The sequence below is a fragment of the Mandrillus leucophaeus genome, unplaced genomic scaffold (genome assembly GCF_000951045.1).
Source record: "Mandrillus leucophaeus isolate KB7577 unplaced genomic scaffold, Mleu.le_1.0 Scaffold303, whole genome shotgun sequence".
NCBI classification, from domain to species: domain Eukaryota; kingdom Metazoa; phylum Chordata; class Mammalia; order Primates; family Cercopithecidae; genus Mandrillus; species Mandrillus leucophaeus.
Window position 1 is genome coordinate 2,954,221 of NW_012103177.1, and position 16,130 is coordinate 2,970,350.

The following is a 16,130-nucleotide window of genomic DNA, read 5'->3' on the forward strand; positions in this document are numbered from 1 at the left end:
AGAGAGAGAGAGAGAGAGAGAGAGAGAGGACAGTGGTGGTATTTAGCCACAGTTTAGAATTGGAAATTAATGAGATGACTACTGAATACATATTTTTAAATTACTTTAATCACTGTCCAAATTCTGTAAGCTCTCTTTATTATGTAACAAAACAGTTTATAATTTAATTTCAAAGTTAAAATGGACTAATATCCCCCAGCAATTCAGTAAAACCTTTGCAATGAAATTTTTCTCTAATTGAAAATTTAGGATGATTTAAATAGAATGAGATCTGAAATTAAAGAGGGAAAAAAGAATAAGCTATGCATACTAATAGAGAAAAGAAGATATCTAGAAGAAATTTAATATATTTAAAAATATATTTTATTTTAATAATATATTATTTACTATAAATTATCCTTAGGTAGGTTAAAAGACCTATACATAGTAAATTTTGATTAAATATTGTTATAAATATTTGTGTACATATTTCTTACCTTGCATTAAGAGTAACTCTTTATGTTATTTGTATTTGTCTTATTGAATTTCCTTCCTATAATTTATTTGTCACTTTAACGAGGTTTTTTTGTCCAAAGCTTAAAAGTTGTAAATGAAAATTATCCAAATGTGTTAAAACATCAGAATGTCTAAGAAATTTTTGTAAAAATAAAATCTAAGTCTAATTTCTAAATGATTTTTACCACTTCCCCCCAAAAGAATCAGTTCTCATGGCTTAAAATTGTATACAAAAAGCATCATTTGACAAACAGTGTTTAAAACTGGAAACAATCCATGATTATGGATCTCAGTAGAAGTTAATTGTGCACTCACAGCACATATCTGAACTAGATAGAAGCTAACCCTTTCATTAGTAGAATAGAATAAGAAGATGTCTGCTTTTGCAAATCCAAATTAATGACATTCTGGTGTCTCTGTATATGTACATTTATGGTTTGCATGTCTTCACTTATCAGGGATCATGGTGACAATGACTAATATTCCCTTTTACATTTATCAGAGCCTTTTTTGCCAAAATTTATTATAGTACCTGATATAGGGGAAAAGATTTCTCTTCAGATTTATAGAACCTGTTTTTAAACACTGAATGGCAGGGATTTTGTTGATTTTTTAATATAATTTGTTATACCTAATTTTGATATTTACATTTAATTATCACAGCATCTACTTCCAAGGGTTCTTCCAAATTCTTCTACCTTATTTTGGTATGAAGAAAGAAAATATTTTTATACAGCTGTGCAAGGTGTTTTGGTTTTAAACTAAGTGTTATTATCAGAGTCAAAAAGTTAAAATTTTATCAAGTTTATAAAGAAAGGAAGTTACAGTATGCTAAGATTAATACATAATTGAAGAAAGAAATTTCTTTATAAATTTAGTGTAGCCAAAGTTTGCAATATTTCTGAAGTTTGCAAAGTGTACATTAATGTCCTGGGCCTTCGCATTCACTTACCACTCACTCATTCAATGACTCACCGAGAGCAACTTCCAGGCCTGTAAGCTTTAAGTTCCCTACACAAGTGTAATATTTTAAAAGTCTTTAATACTGTTTTCTTACTATAACTTTTTAATATCTGTAGGTAATTTCACATAATTGTACACAATTTCTTACCATTGTGTTAAATTGGCCGTAAAATTCAGTACAGTAACATGCTGTACAGTTTTATAGCCTAGCAACAATAGGCTACACCATATAGCCTGGGTGTGTATTAGGCTGTACCATCTAGTTTGTGTAAGTACATGCTATGATGTTCCGCAATGACTAAATCATATAATGACACAGTTCTCAGAAAATATTCCTGTCATTAAATGACATAAACTTATTTTACTTCTTGTCTGGCAATTTTGGCTATTCTTTTCAGAGTGAAATCTCTGAGTTATAATTACTAAATAAACAGGTGATAACACATTGTTTTTCCAGATGAAGAGCAGCTTGGCAGAAGAGTATATTAATTAATACTTGCCATAAAACCTCGATCACTTTTACAGTAATAATCCTCAAATGTTTTGGTCATAGAACTACTTTTTCCCTTAAAAACTAGATCCCAAAGAGCTTTTATTTCTGTAGGAGATATATATATTTATACACACACACACACACACACATACACACACACACACACATATTCCTTATTAGAAAACATATTGAATTCAGTTTTAAAATATTCTTATAAATAACATAAATTCATTACCTGTTAAAATCAATGTAATGTGTTTTATTAAAATAACTATATTGCTTAGAAAATGATAAGAGTAGCATAATTTTTCAGTTTTGTAAATCTCTGCATTGCCTCACTTATTAGAAAATAGCTAGATTTTCATACCTACTTCTACATTCGGTCTGTTGCAATATGTTATTTGGTTGAACTATATGAAGAAAATCTGCCCTCACACAGACATGGATTGGGACAAAGGAGGACCTTACAGACCCCCGAAGAGTCTCAGAGACATCTAACTCTATTCCTTTCATTGCTTTCATTTTTACTTTTCTTTTTTAACCACTTTACATTGATTACCCTTGGTCTTTCTTTTCTTTTTTCCTTTAATGCCTCTCATATTTTATTTCTTTTCCTTTCCTTTTGTATTATTCTTTACCTTATTATCTTTTTTAATTACTCCTTTCCTTACTGACCTCTAGCTCCCTTCTCCACTTTTCCTTCCTCCCCTTGAAACCCTCTCTACCCTGTTCTCTTCAAGTGATATACAAAACTGAAGTGTCTTTCTGAAAATGGAATTATCTTGGGAGATATTGGAAAGATATGGTATTTTTTGTATCTCCTTAATTTTTTTTTTTTCTGTAAAGAGCACTATCCAGTAATACAGGCCAAACCAAAAACAAAACAAAACAAAACAAAAAGGTGGTGAAGGGGGTCATGTTTCATTATCCACTTTCCATTAAACTGGGGCTGGATGCAGAAAAGAAGAGTTGAAAGAAAAGAGATTTAGAATGTATTCTGAAAGGAGATGTAAATTTAAACATCTCATCTCATGACTCTTCTTCCAAAATACATCCTAAATCTTTTTTTTTCAATCAACTCCTCTTTTCTACATCTAATGCCAGTTTAATGAATGATTTCCCCTTTTCTGTGGTATTACAACAGTCTACTAGTTGGTTGTCCTACTCTCCACTTGCCCAATCACACTACCACCACCACAATTAATTCTCCATTCAATGGCCAATGTGATTGTCATAGACACTCTTGCTGATCCACTTTGATGTCCTTTTCCACTCATTGCCCAGCTGTTGTGTCAGCTGATAATAACTCACAGCTGACCGTGGTCTTCTCTGGAGTGTTGACTTACAGCAAATGCAAGTTACAATGAAACTTTTCGATAAATTCCAACCTCTTCATTATTACCTACAAAATACTGCTTTAACAGGTTCCTGCCCACCAGCTCACTTTGTTTCCTATTGGCAGGCTAGGAAAGGTCCTTACCTGGGGTATTTGCTCTTCAGTCCAGAATGCTCTTCCCTGAGTATTTGCAGAGTTAATTGGCAATGTTCACATTTCAACTCTAATATTAACTTCTAGTAGTGGGGATTTTTCACCACTCTGTCCAAATGTACCTTCTGTCTTCCTTTTGTCAGTAATTCTGTTAAGTTACTACAGGTGTTTTATATTTTTCAGATAATTAATTACCATAAAAATTATCTTATATATGTATTTGTTTATTTTTATTACATCTCCTTACCCATATTAGGCTTTATATTAGTACAAATAAACTTTTATCGGCTTAATCTTTTGAGATTTTATTTTTTACATCTGCAGGCATGTATTATCTAGACTAAAAATAGAACATCAATAGTATGTATCCTTTTCTTCATAAAGTTCATAATCTAGTAAAAGAGAAAGTAAAGATATACAAGTGTATTAGCTGTCTTTTGCTGTCAAAGCCAATTACCCCAAACTCAATAACATAAAACAGTAAACATTTATTATCTCACAGTGTCCGAGGGTCAGGAATCTAAGTGTCTTAGCTGGGTGGTTCTGTCTTGAGATCACTCACAAAGTTTCAGCCACATATTGACTGGAACGATAGTTATATCAAGGTTCAATGGGGAGGAGTGAATATGAATATCATTCATTTCCAAGATAACTGATATTGGTGGGTTTCAGTTCCTCATGATGTGGGCCTCTCCAAAGGTTGCCTGAGTAGCCACAATATTGGTTTCCCCAGAATGAGTAATTCAGGAAATAGAGGAAGAAAAAGAGAGTGAGAACAGCAAGAAAGAAATAAAATTCTGGAAGGAAACCACAGATTTTTATAACATAATCTTGCAAGTGAAATCTTATTACTTCTGCCATATGCTATTCACTAGAAAAGAATAACTAAGTCTAGTCCTCACTCAAAAGGAAATGAATTAAGCTGTGTATTTTGCAATGAGGAGTATCAAGGAATTTAGAGATATGTCTTTTAAATGACTGCAATAAGTTGGCAAGGTTATATGTGAAAAATTCCAATAATAGAGGTAATGCATTCTAAGAATTTATAAATATATAAGAACAAGTTAAATTAAAGTGATAAGTAAAGGTTTAAATGAAAAAAAATGGTTACTGATGCCTTTTGATACATGAACATTTGATAAAAATCATTTTAGAGAGAAGAAAAAAGAAACTGTAGAATTTGATTGAGGAATAGAAAAGAGTTTGACCAGGGCAAAATTTTATGTGAGAGAGGAGTATTTGGATTGGTGATCTGTTGCTGAAGGAAGAAAGTCACCTATTCCTGTTCTTCTATGATTTACAGATGGCCAGAAAATAATAAAATGAAATAAAATAAAAAAATCTTTGCAAATGCTTATGGCTTAATCAGCATAGCCCTGCTCTTAGAGAAAGTGAAACAGCAGCTGTGTAAGATATGATTCAGGATTCCATCCAGTTGCCAGCTTCCCAGCATCCTTACAACTTGCATAGTGCTAGACGTACATGTATCCTTCCCTCCAGCAAGAAAATGTGTCAATTTTTCAATAGGAGCTTGCACTCCATCTGAGATTGCACCCTATTAAATTTCAATGAATAACTCATTTTATTGACTAATACATCTCAGAAGCATTATAAATATTTTTATGGCCCCTTTTATTGTGCAAGTGCTTTATCAATGTGCATATTCGGATTTGCTTTTTCAACTGAGAGTATGCTAATACATAAAACCAGGCAAATACGTTACTCAGATAGACAGCTAAATCCTGGGGTGGGGTAAAAGTAAAGTAAAGGAACTAGCTAATAATTTTCCAACTGATCGATTAAGTCAAAAGCTCAAACTATCCACCAGATTACAGCTTTGTTTAAACCCTATTAATTACAAACTTGGAGGACAAAAGAAGACTGACCACAAAAGCTTAGAATTCTCAAAGTGGGCTTAAATTCTTTCATTTATCTTGGGAGGGAGCAAAGATATTACTTTTATCAAAGTTTATACAGGAGTAACCCTAATGGTGAAGTTAAGCTCCTGAGACGTTTTACAGTACATAAATCTCCAATATGTGACATGTTTTCTGATGCCTCACCAAAGGCAAACATATTATAAGATGCAACTGACACACTACTTCCAAACAGAAGCCAGGGAACTGCCAACACTTGTAATGGCCAAACACAAACACAATGAGGTCATCATATCAGATTCTTTACCTGTTTCTGTAATACAGATGGAAAATATGTTCTGACGGTTTCAAAAACAATACAAGTTTTTGAGAATTGAGGATGGCATAACCTTTTTATGATTTTACAAATGTCATAAAATATAGGATCTATCTAGAGGGTAATTTCACCTTGATTTTCAATTAACTTAACCAAACAAGGTAAATACCATTAGTCACAATCACTTTTACAACCTCAGTCATTATCCATCAAACTACTTTGCGGATCATTTCTGTTTTTATAGTTGGAATAAATAAACATGGCATAAAACACATCAAGTCTTTTCATCCTGCAGTAGCTAAACTTGTCTATCTCCTATGCACATTTCAAGCTATGAAGAGTTTTTTTGTATATTCTACATTCTTTAAAAAAAATGGTGGGCAAATGTTTAACACAGTAAACTATACAGTGTGGAAGTGGAGAAAATGTGTATTTTTAATAAAAAATAAGGGAAGTATTCATTTAGAAAATATATGCTTTTAGACTCCGTCTCTCTCTCTATATATATATTTACATATCTATATTTACACACTTTTAGTATTAATCAAGAATGTGCTGTGTCACACTATCAATTTCTTTCTTTTTTATTATTATTATTATTTTTAGACAAAGTTTCACTCTTGTCACATAGGCTGGAGTGCAATGGCATGATCTCCACTCACTGCAACCTCTGCCTTCTGGGTTCAAGTGATTCTCCTACCTCAGCCTACCAAGTAGTTGGGATTACAGGTATGTGCCACCACACCCAGCTACTTTTTTTAGTAGAGATGGGGTTTCACCATGTTGGCGAGGCTGGTCTCGAACCCCTGATGTCACGTGATTGCCTGCTTCAGCCTCCCAAAGTGCTAGAATTACAGGCGTGAGCCACCACAACCAGCCCACACTATCAATTTCTTTTTCTTTTTGTTTCTTTAAGACAGAGTTTCACTTTGTCACCCATGCTGGAGTGCAATGGCATGATCTCGGCTCACCGCAACCTCCGTCTCCCAGGTTCCAGCAACTCTCCTGCCTCAGCCTCCCAGGTAGCTGGGATTACAGGGGCCCACCACAACACCCAGGTAATTTTTGTAGTTTTTAGTAGAGACGAGGTTTCACCATGTTGGACAGGCTGGTCTCCAGCTCCTAACCGCAGGTAATCCTTCCGCCTCAGCCTACCAAAGTGCTGGGATTACAGGTGTGAGTCACCCCACCTGACCCACACTATCAATTTCTAATGCTAATTGGGCAGTTTCTAAAGGTTACCTATCAATCCTTAATAAGAAATATACACATTACACATTCTAAGGAGACGGTATTTTCTCACACTTGTAAGATAAATTACTGTTAGGTTTATTTGTGTTCCCTGTCCTCACTCACTCACACGTTTGAGCCAGTAGCTCTCATCTTAATTTCCGGGAAGGAGTAATTAACCCAATGCTTTAACGCCATCACAGGGGTCTCAATGTTCTGTATTTCTCTTCCAGTCTCACCCTGTGTTTTCTCTCCCGCATGTTTTGTTTTCCTTCTTTAACAAATTACTCATCATTTTTAATAGCACTGCTTCTGAAATCAATCAACTCTACTTAAATGGTTCAAACAATTGGATGCAAAAGTACAGTTTAAAATTTCACAGGTATTATTTTAAAGAGGAAAAGCAAACTTCCTCAGGAAGAACAATATCCAATAAGGAGTGTGGGAAGGTTCATAAGACAGTCAGTGGTGGAAGGCTTAAAATATAGTTCCCTAAACATCTTTCATATAGACTAGCTCTTCTTTCCTCAAAATTGCTCATTTCTCAAATACTCCATCTTTCTCATAACTCCTTTAAAATGTAGTGTGTGTATATATATATGTATATGTATATAGTGTGTGTGTGTATATATATATAGTGTGTGTATATATACACACACACTACACATATATATATAGTGTTGGTATCTGAAATGAAGAAATTACATTGTGATATCTTACCTTTAATTTTCTATTATTGTTTCGACACATAGAGTATATATCTTACCTCATTTAGAAATACACACAACCCTATGAAAGATCTTCAGTAGCCCTATCTTATTCCTGAGGAAGGTATAGTTACAGACATTTTTTAAGCCATCTCAAGAGTTTTAGGCATTCAGCCCCACAATGGAACTCAGCCCCCTGTCTCTTTATCTTAAGTTCAGCATTCCTAAGATGATACCTGCTGGAATCCAAGTGTTTCTCTATAATCTGAAAAGCAATTTTTTTCTGCTCATCTCAAATATTTTTTTTTTGTGACTGGTGCTATGGACTGATTTCAGTCTCCCCAAGACTCAACTTATATGTTGAAGTCCTAATGCACAATGTGATGGTATTTGGAGATGGAGACAATGGGAGGTAATTAGGGCTACATGTGGTTATGAGGGACCCTCATGATGGAGTTATTGGTGTTATAAGAAGAAGAAAAGCAAAAATTGATCTGTCTCCGTCATGTTATGACACAGGATGAAGATGAAGATGGCTGTCTACAAGCCAGAAAGAAGAATTTTACCAGAAATTGTATTTAGTGGCACCTTGAATTTAGACTTTCCAGTTTCCAAATTTGAGAAACAAATGTCTGCTCTAAAGTCACCACGTCTATGATTTTTTTAATAGCAGCCCAAACTAATGCAAACAGTTATACAATTCTCATGTTCATAAATTCATTAACTTAGAAATACGATCTTTTGGGCCCTATATTTTTCTATTGCTTAAATTTTTAAATAATTATATTAGACTAATTAATACTAATGATATTTATCCATCTCTCACTTTGATTTCCTTTTATTGATGGAATATTCACTTTTTCTTGTCTTAGTGGCTTCTCAGAAGGGCTTCATAATGACTGATTTAATCAGAATGTTTGCAGAAGCAAGTGAATTATGTTGCATCACTAGGTAGTCAGTTTAAATGAAAATCATAGATACAGAAGGATCACTAAAAATAAAATTAGTTAATATACTAATTTAGTTAGGAAAGTTATTCCAGTTCCAGAAACTTCAGTAGAAGTCACCATCCAGAAAACTCACTACCCTTTGCAGGAGTTCAAATAAATGGTGTTTTAGTTATAAAGCAAAGGAAGGTTCAGAACTTTAGATAAGTTTCAAATAAAAACTAAATACATCATGTTATATTCTAATTTATCACTATCGTTATTAATATTCAATCATTGTCTTATAATCTGTTTGAAGTATTGTCTCTTTTTAAGGAGAACATGCTCATATTCATAAAACAATGGGCACCTGTCACAGGTTGGGTTCCTGAAGCAAACACTGAGGTGATATTTGGGATTCATGATAGGATTAAATATATCAGATGAAATGTTTAGAATATTTTAATGCTAAAATATTCAAAGGATCACTTAAACTGAATAAAGCCATTGGAAAATACAAAATATTTGTTTTTCCTTCTTTCCTTTTAATAGACTGAAATCTTTAATCTGAAACTCTTCTTTGAGAGGAGATTAATTAGTAAAACTCTAGTCCCCTCTCTTTGCTCATTCTGTCCATGGAAGGTGGAGTGATTTAAGACATTTATACATTTGGGAAAGAATAACTGGACATACCTGGCTTCACTCCGGCCTTCTTTTTCTCTGGGAAGCTGATCAAAGAGAATATAAGTTCTGCCCTGCCCTTCCCGGGCAGCCTTCTATATGTTTCTGTTTGTGGACACAGGGTAAACACCAGTGTAATTTTAGTGCTTGCTGCATATAAAAGCATAAAAGCCACATACTAAACTGGCCTCTGTTCAAAATAAAAGAGATATTTGATATTCACCTTTGTTCTTGGTGTAATTTCTCACTATTTCAGTATCTAGACATGAAAGTGGGTGTTCTGAGAGTTTTCCTCAGGAACTCCCAATAGCTGTAAAAAATACACAAAACAAAAACCTTAATTTGTCTCATAACAGTGAGTTCAAGTTACTTTTCATATGAGTAAAAGAGAAAGGAAAATTAACAAGTAAATTAGAAGAGAATAATTCTGCTTTCACTTCAAGGTAATCAAAATTCTTCTAAACAGTATCACTATCTGATAGTAATACAATACAATAAATAATGTAAAAAACTGAAGTTTTTATCTACTGTGCCAAATATGATTCCTCTGTCTTCTTTTTGTTTGTTTAAGAAAGTATTTTAAAAAGTTAAATTGACCAAATGGGCCACTTATTCTGGCATTGTATAATCAGAGTCAGAAATGTTGAATAAACAAATCAATAAAATGGAGCTGTATATTAAAAACAACAAGCAGGGTTTGTCCTAAATATTTGCCCCATAGCCAGGTTTACTTTGAGCTAGCATGTAAAAGATTTTGTGATTAGGCCCCAAAGCACAAAAATACCAATTAATTATGATGATTAGATATGTCTTCATTAGTAGTCTATAAATAAATCATGCAAAGCATTATGCAGTCAGCTATCCTGGAAAAATATTCTTCTAAAGGGCTGTGAAAACAGCTTAATTAATTATAAATGCTTTGAAACTTACCACATTATATTTTGAAATGTTAAAGCATACATACATACACATGTTATATATGTTTGGAGGTATTTGTCAACCTGTTTCAGTGTTTCTTAATGCTACCGAGCACTAAAATGCTTCCCAGAATCAAGATAAAAGTGTGTTAAAAATCTGTATTTATTGTTAAAAGTAAAAATGTTATTTAGAACACTTATATTTCCAATTCCTCTCATGTTTTCAGATGACAGAGTGTTTTTCTTTGATATTTAACTTCTATGCTTCCAGAAATGCTTTGTAAATGTTCTCTTCTCTTCCCATCACGTTCCCTCCCTGCCCTCAGAATATTTTCCTCATTTATTCAAAAAGATTTCTTCCTGAAAATGTTCCATTATTAAAAATATTTCATTTATGCTTATAATTAACCCATTTTTTGAAGCTGTGTTCCATTCACTCCTTCAGATCTTCTGCCCTCCACCTCTCCCCAGCAGACCCACAGGACAATGATCTCTATGAACGGCATTAAGTGTTTCCCTTGCCCTGCAGTTTCTAGTTGAGCTTGGCTAATGGATATCCCTGGCAGGAGATCAGAGGTAGGTAGGAAAATTTATTTTCCTTGCTCCTTTTCTGCAGGTTGATTGTATACCTCTGCCAAAGGTCACAGCTCTTGACGGGTGATTCTTGCTGCACAGATCGCTCTATGGGTTTTAGTCCTTTCAGATATAAGGGTGATAACAGGTCTCTCCATTACAACTGGCCCTGGGGTATTGAAATCTCTTTTGATTTCTCTATACCCTGCTCTAGCTTTTGTAGATCATCATTTTATTAATTTCATCTCAAAGTATCTCAAATTATCCAATTTGAGTACATAACCTGTTCTATGCAACACCCTGACATGATTATTTTTGTAAATAAGCAATTCAAAAATAGAGTAAAACATGAACATCCTCATTACATCTTTTCATTTTGAATACTGAAAATACAATTCAAATTGGCCTAAGCACCTGGATTTTTCTAGTTTTCTGAGTCAATATATCACATGCAGAAGGATGCACTTTTCATGGTTACTTATGGTTAAAATGGGCCAGAACAGTTCAGGGTACCATCAAGCATGCTTTTGCATATATTACACTAGAATGAGTGTGTATCAGTCAGGGTCCATTCATAAGACAAAGTCAAGTCAGTTATTTTAACAGAAATGGTTTTATATAATAAGTGTTAACTAGGTACTAAAGACTTAAAATGGCAAAAAGAAAAATAATTGCATTGTTATGGAAGGAGTTTCTATAGACTGCAGTTACCCTACTAGGACTGGGTATGCAAACGTACAATCTTGGAGGAGGGTCTGTGCAGAGCTGAAACTCAGATCTCGGATAAAGCGTGCTGCTTCACCCATGCTTGTGTCTCTTTGCTTGAGGGAAATATCTTATGGGACTAGGACCCAGGCCTCTGAAGAGGAATGCTGATTGACAGCATCAGGGGCTGCTGTTTTTGCAGGAGCACATTGAGACTGATTCTGCAAATGCTGAAGAACTGCAAAGTCAATTAAACATTCTACAGAGACAAACTGCTGCTACCAGCAGGAAGAGGTGAGATGAGGCTAAGGTGATGCTCAATGACAGGAAGCAAACGGGAAGCCAGCACCAAACAAACAAGATGGAGCAAGTCTCTTTTCCCTCTTCCATCCTTACAGCTCCCTCTAGTGCTTTCTACTAGCCAAGACTAAGAGGAAGGCAGCTGGCAAAGCAGACATGAAGCTTGCAGATTTCTAGTCCAGCTTCACAGAGCAGAGTGTAGAAGAAAGAGTCTGAGCTGAGAGGCAATAACTTAATACCCATGTAAGGTAACAGCCAGAGGTCAACTATACTGATTGATTAGAAACACAGTTGTAGAATTCCTACTTTATCAAATCTTATATGAGGCCAGATTGTTTTAACCACAGGAAAGTTTTAGTCCTTTCAACTTTCTACTTGGGAAATTAACATGACAAAGAAAACAATTATAACAAAATATGAGAAGTGCCATGACAGAAGCTATAATCTGAAGTTTTTAGAATGGCATTTCAATTACCAATGTAGAGTCCAGGGAGAGCATTTGATTGGAGGTAATGTTGAAGTTGGATTTGAATCCTGAAAAGATTCAATAGACAGGAGCCTACTGAGTAGATACTAGAATTCACTCAAAAGCTTGATAACTGTATTTGGGAAAATAGGAAGGTCAAACATCAGAAAATACAGGTAATTTCCACTAGAGGAATTTCCTGGTTACAACACAGGAATCACTCACTGTTGTTCCTGAATACCACTGAACTAGACCTACTGTCACTGGGCACAGCTGCCATGAACACAGTGATAGTCAATAATTTTTCATAGGCCTTTTCAAAATTTTGTATCACTTCCTGAAAATTCAAAGTGGGCCATCCAGTAGGTTGAACCTAGGTCAGTTGCCCTGCTCTGGGTGCCAGGGGAAACAAAGAAGAATATACGACCTTGTTAGTCTGACCTTAAATTCTGGCTTCCTCCAAGATTTACATAGCAAGGATTTTTTTTTTTTTTTTTTTTTTTTTTTTTTTTTTGACAGAGTCTTGCTCTATCACCCAGACTGGAGTGGAATGAAGTAGCTGGGACTACAGACACAAGCTACCATGCCCAGCTAACTTTTGTATTTTTAGTAGAGACAGGATTTCATCACCGTAGTCAGGATCTTCTCAATCTCCTGACCTCATGTTCCATCCGCCTCAGCCTCCCAAAGTATTGGAATCACAAGTGTGAGCCACCGCGCCCAGCCCATAGTACGGATTTTCATCCCAAATAAGGTAAACATGTGTATGATAGGTTCACAACATTCCCACTAGCAATAATCTCTTTAGCAACCTGTAATTCATATAAAATCTTTTGCCCATTCTAATCAAAAAAACTTCCTGTCTTATACCATGAAACTTCCTCTCATAGCAAAAGTCCAGTTTACCAATGTCCCAAAAGGAGACAATTTTAACCCTCTTCAGTTACAGCATATAGCTCCAACACTAGAATCCTAGGATAATCTCCATATTGAACCGAGATCTCCTAGATCCAGTCTTGATCTTGCCACTGTAGCAACTGAAAGAAAGGAGAAGTAGATTTATGAAAATCCTTCATTCCTAGGGGTTCTGAACTCTTACTAGTTTTATCTGTATAGTTCAATCTTTTACAAATAAATATGGTCACATAAAAATTACCCATGGAACCAACTGGAGACCCACCCTTCCTGATGTATCATAAATTATCTTTCCTCTTGACTTTCAATATCAATTACCCTATACAACACACTAACCCATTTTATTGTTTGCTGACTCAGGTCATGAGATTCTGAATTGACCAGTTGGCAATGTTTACTCCATGCAACCATCACTGAATACCCTGGTGTAACATTTCTGCCTTGAACATTACTAGTTTCTAAACCAGTAGTTCCCATTATTTCAGAGATAGGAATAAATATATTGTGAATAATTAATTAGGTTTAATTCGGAGAAGTACTAATTTCAATTCTATTGTATACTGACTGTGAAATAAATAGAAATGTGTACGTTTCAAATGTTTCAAATCATAGGTAATATCCTATGACATGACACCTAACTTATTCTTCAAAAAAGTATATAAGACTAAACAAACCTAAGGGCATTATCCCATTTTCCTGCTTTGTTCATAGGAAATAGAGTTTCTTGTTTGGAAGAAACTATGAGAAATACAGTGACATTGAATAAAGCATTCAGTTGTGTAAGGTATAATGATGCTGACTTGAGGCATTACATGAATTTTCCATGACAAAAGCAGTAAAACAATCATCAACTGATTCCAAGCAAACAGTTGTCCAAACAATTATCCTATAGTATTATAGGTTTGCATTTACTACTTTTGGTAAAATATCTTGGTACACAGGTAAAGGGAATCCTGTGTTGTTGTGCTTGAGTAGCTGCTATCTTTTCAACTATGGTCACTTTGTTCATTAAATTCTAAAGCTTCTATAGAAGGAAGACAACCTACATTGAGAGATTAGGTTAACTCGTCCATCTAAATATTATGAGCTGTTTGGCTAGAAATGTCCTTTGGATTAACATGTAGCATGAATATTCTTTATGTTCTGAGCCTATTTTAAGAAATTCTTCCATGCTTCTCTTCCCCAATCTCCCCCCGCAAAAAAAAAAAAAAAAAAAAAAAATCTGCCACTAGTCCCCCAGTTCAGTTCCTTTGAGATCCCTTATCTAGTTTCTAGGCAAACTGGCAGCTATTTGCCATAAATACTGGTAAGTTGACATTTAAGGCAATTTGAAACTATTATCAAAGCACAAGAGAAAACTGGACTTCTTGGGGCATTATTTTGCCCATGAGCTCCACAAGTCATCCAGTAGGTTTTAGAGAGAAAATCCTCCCAATGGGCAAAATAGATTAATGTGTTTAATGCTGTGTCTAAGAATCTCGAAAAGATCTTAGCATTTCCATTTTCCCAGTGCATTCTTCCCCTGGTAAGTCGCGATGGGTGCCTTTAAGAAGAGGTACAAGGAATTTTCATAGTGTATTCTTCAGTGTCAATGGGCTAACAATGGGAGCTAGTGTTCAGGGTGCCAAAATACTCTTTCCCTACCAATTCTCTAATTTTTACATAAGAGACGAGGAAAAGCTCTGAATTCAACTGATAGTCTAATTTTACTATCTCTAATACCACATTTTGTTTTTTTGCCAGCTCAGTCCCTGCAGCAACAAAAGATAAGAGATCCTTTTATCTTGATCCTAGAAACTCCCTGGATTTCAGTCAGTGCTGTGAGCCTAGAATTCAAGGATTTTAACTTGTCATTCTGTTTCTTTAAGCTGTCCATTGATGTTCAAAACAGCTGCCCTTTCTCTAAGTCCATAAATTCTTCATGTACACCCCACTATTCTGTGGTGGGGGCAACTCAATTCTGTGGTGGGGGCACCTCAATTCCCAAAAGCCATCGCTGCAATGAGCACCTGATGCCAGGTGACTACAGACAACAATTTGATTAGCTTTTTCACTATTACTGAATTCCTGCATTGGCATTTAAGCAAGATTTTGACTGGTTTCTGCCCCAGCTATGCCAGATGAACAATTTAACAGTTTCCACATTTCCTTGAAAGTATCTGATGCACCCCATCCCCAGGTAACAATTTCTCTCTCAGTTAAAAATCTTGGATGTGAGCAGAAAAAGCAGTTCTAGCTAACAAAAGGAGAATATAAATTTGTTGAAAGAATGTTGGGTAGCTCACAGAATTAGCTGGCATGATGGAGTACCTGCTAAGAAAATGGGCAGAAAACAACAGAAGCTTTGTAGAAGGAACCACAGCCAAGACTGTGATGAAGAAATACTCTTGTTTGGATGCCCCATAGGTACTACCAGTGCTATCAAGAAGATTTGCTGCTGGATACTACCACTGCTACATATAGCAGAAAATAATAAATGGTGGATCCAAAAGACACAAATCCAAACACAGATCATTATTATGCACGAGAAAAAATGAAAAACAAACCGGAGAGAAACAGAAGTTCATCTCTTGGTGATATGCAGCAATATAATAGAGGAAATAATTATCTGAGATTTAAATAGGGAGGGGTTTTGAGAGGCATTTGGCTAATGTGCCATCATCACCCGATACCTTCCATTATAGCCAATAATCAGCTGGGTGGCTTTGAAAATATTACTTTTTCTTTACTATAACTGGTTCAATGTTTCTACAATAAAGACAATAATGTCTCTACCAAATGATATACCTTGAGGAAAAATTGGTGTGTGTGTGTGTGTATAGCTCTCATATGGAATAGTGCCCAGCATGTAGTATGTACTTTATAGGTGTTAGTTAACTATTTGTGGTACTATTGAAGTAATAGCAACATTAAAGTCACCTCAATTTTGAAGAAAAAGTAATTAAAAAAGGTATGAGTACAAAGAGAAGGAAGCATTTGCGCAACTGTTACTGTAATCAATTTTTAAACTGTCACTGTAACAACTTGGTCAATTAAGTATCTCCCACTTTTTATCTTATCCTAAACAAATTAAGCAA

At 35.0% G+C, this 16,130-nt stretch overlaps 1 long non-coding RNA gene across 1 annotated transcript in view; it reads right to left on the reverse strand.

Moving 5' to 3' along the window:
* LOC105544642 overlaps nucleotides 1-15,006 on the reverse strand; it is a 29,171-nt gene extending 14,165 nt beyond the window's left edge. The window contains exons 1-2 of the long non-coding RNA XR_001006801.1: nucleotides 13,045-15,006; nucleotides 9,190-9,282 (exon numbers count right to left, since the gene is read on the reverse strand). This is a non-coding gene — a long non-coding RNA (uncharacterized LOC105544642). The remainder of the gene's footprint in view (nucleotides 1-9,189; nucleotides 9,283-13,044) is intronic.
* Between the last annotated feature and the right edge of the window lie 1,124 nt (nucleotides 15,007-16,130).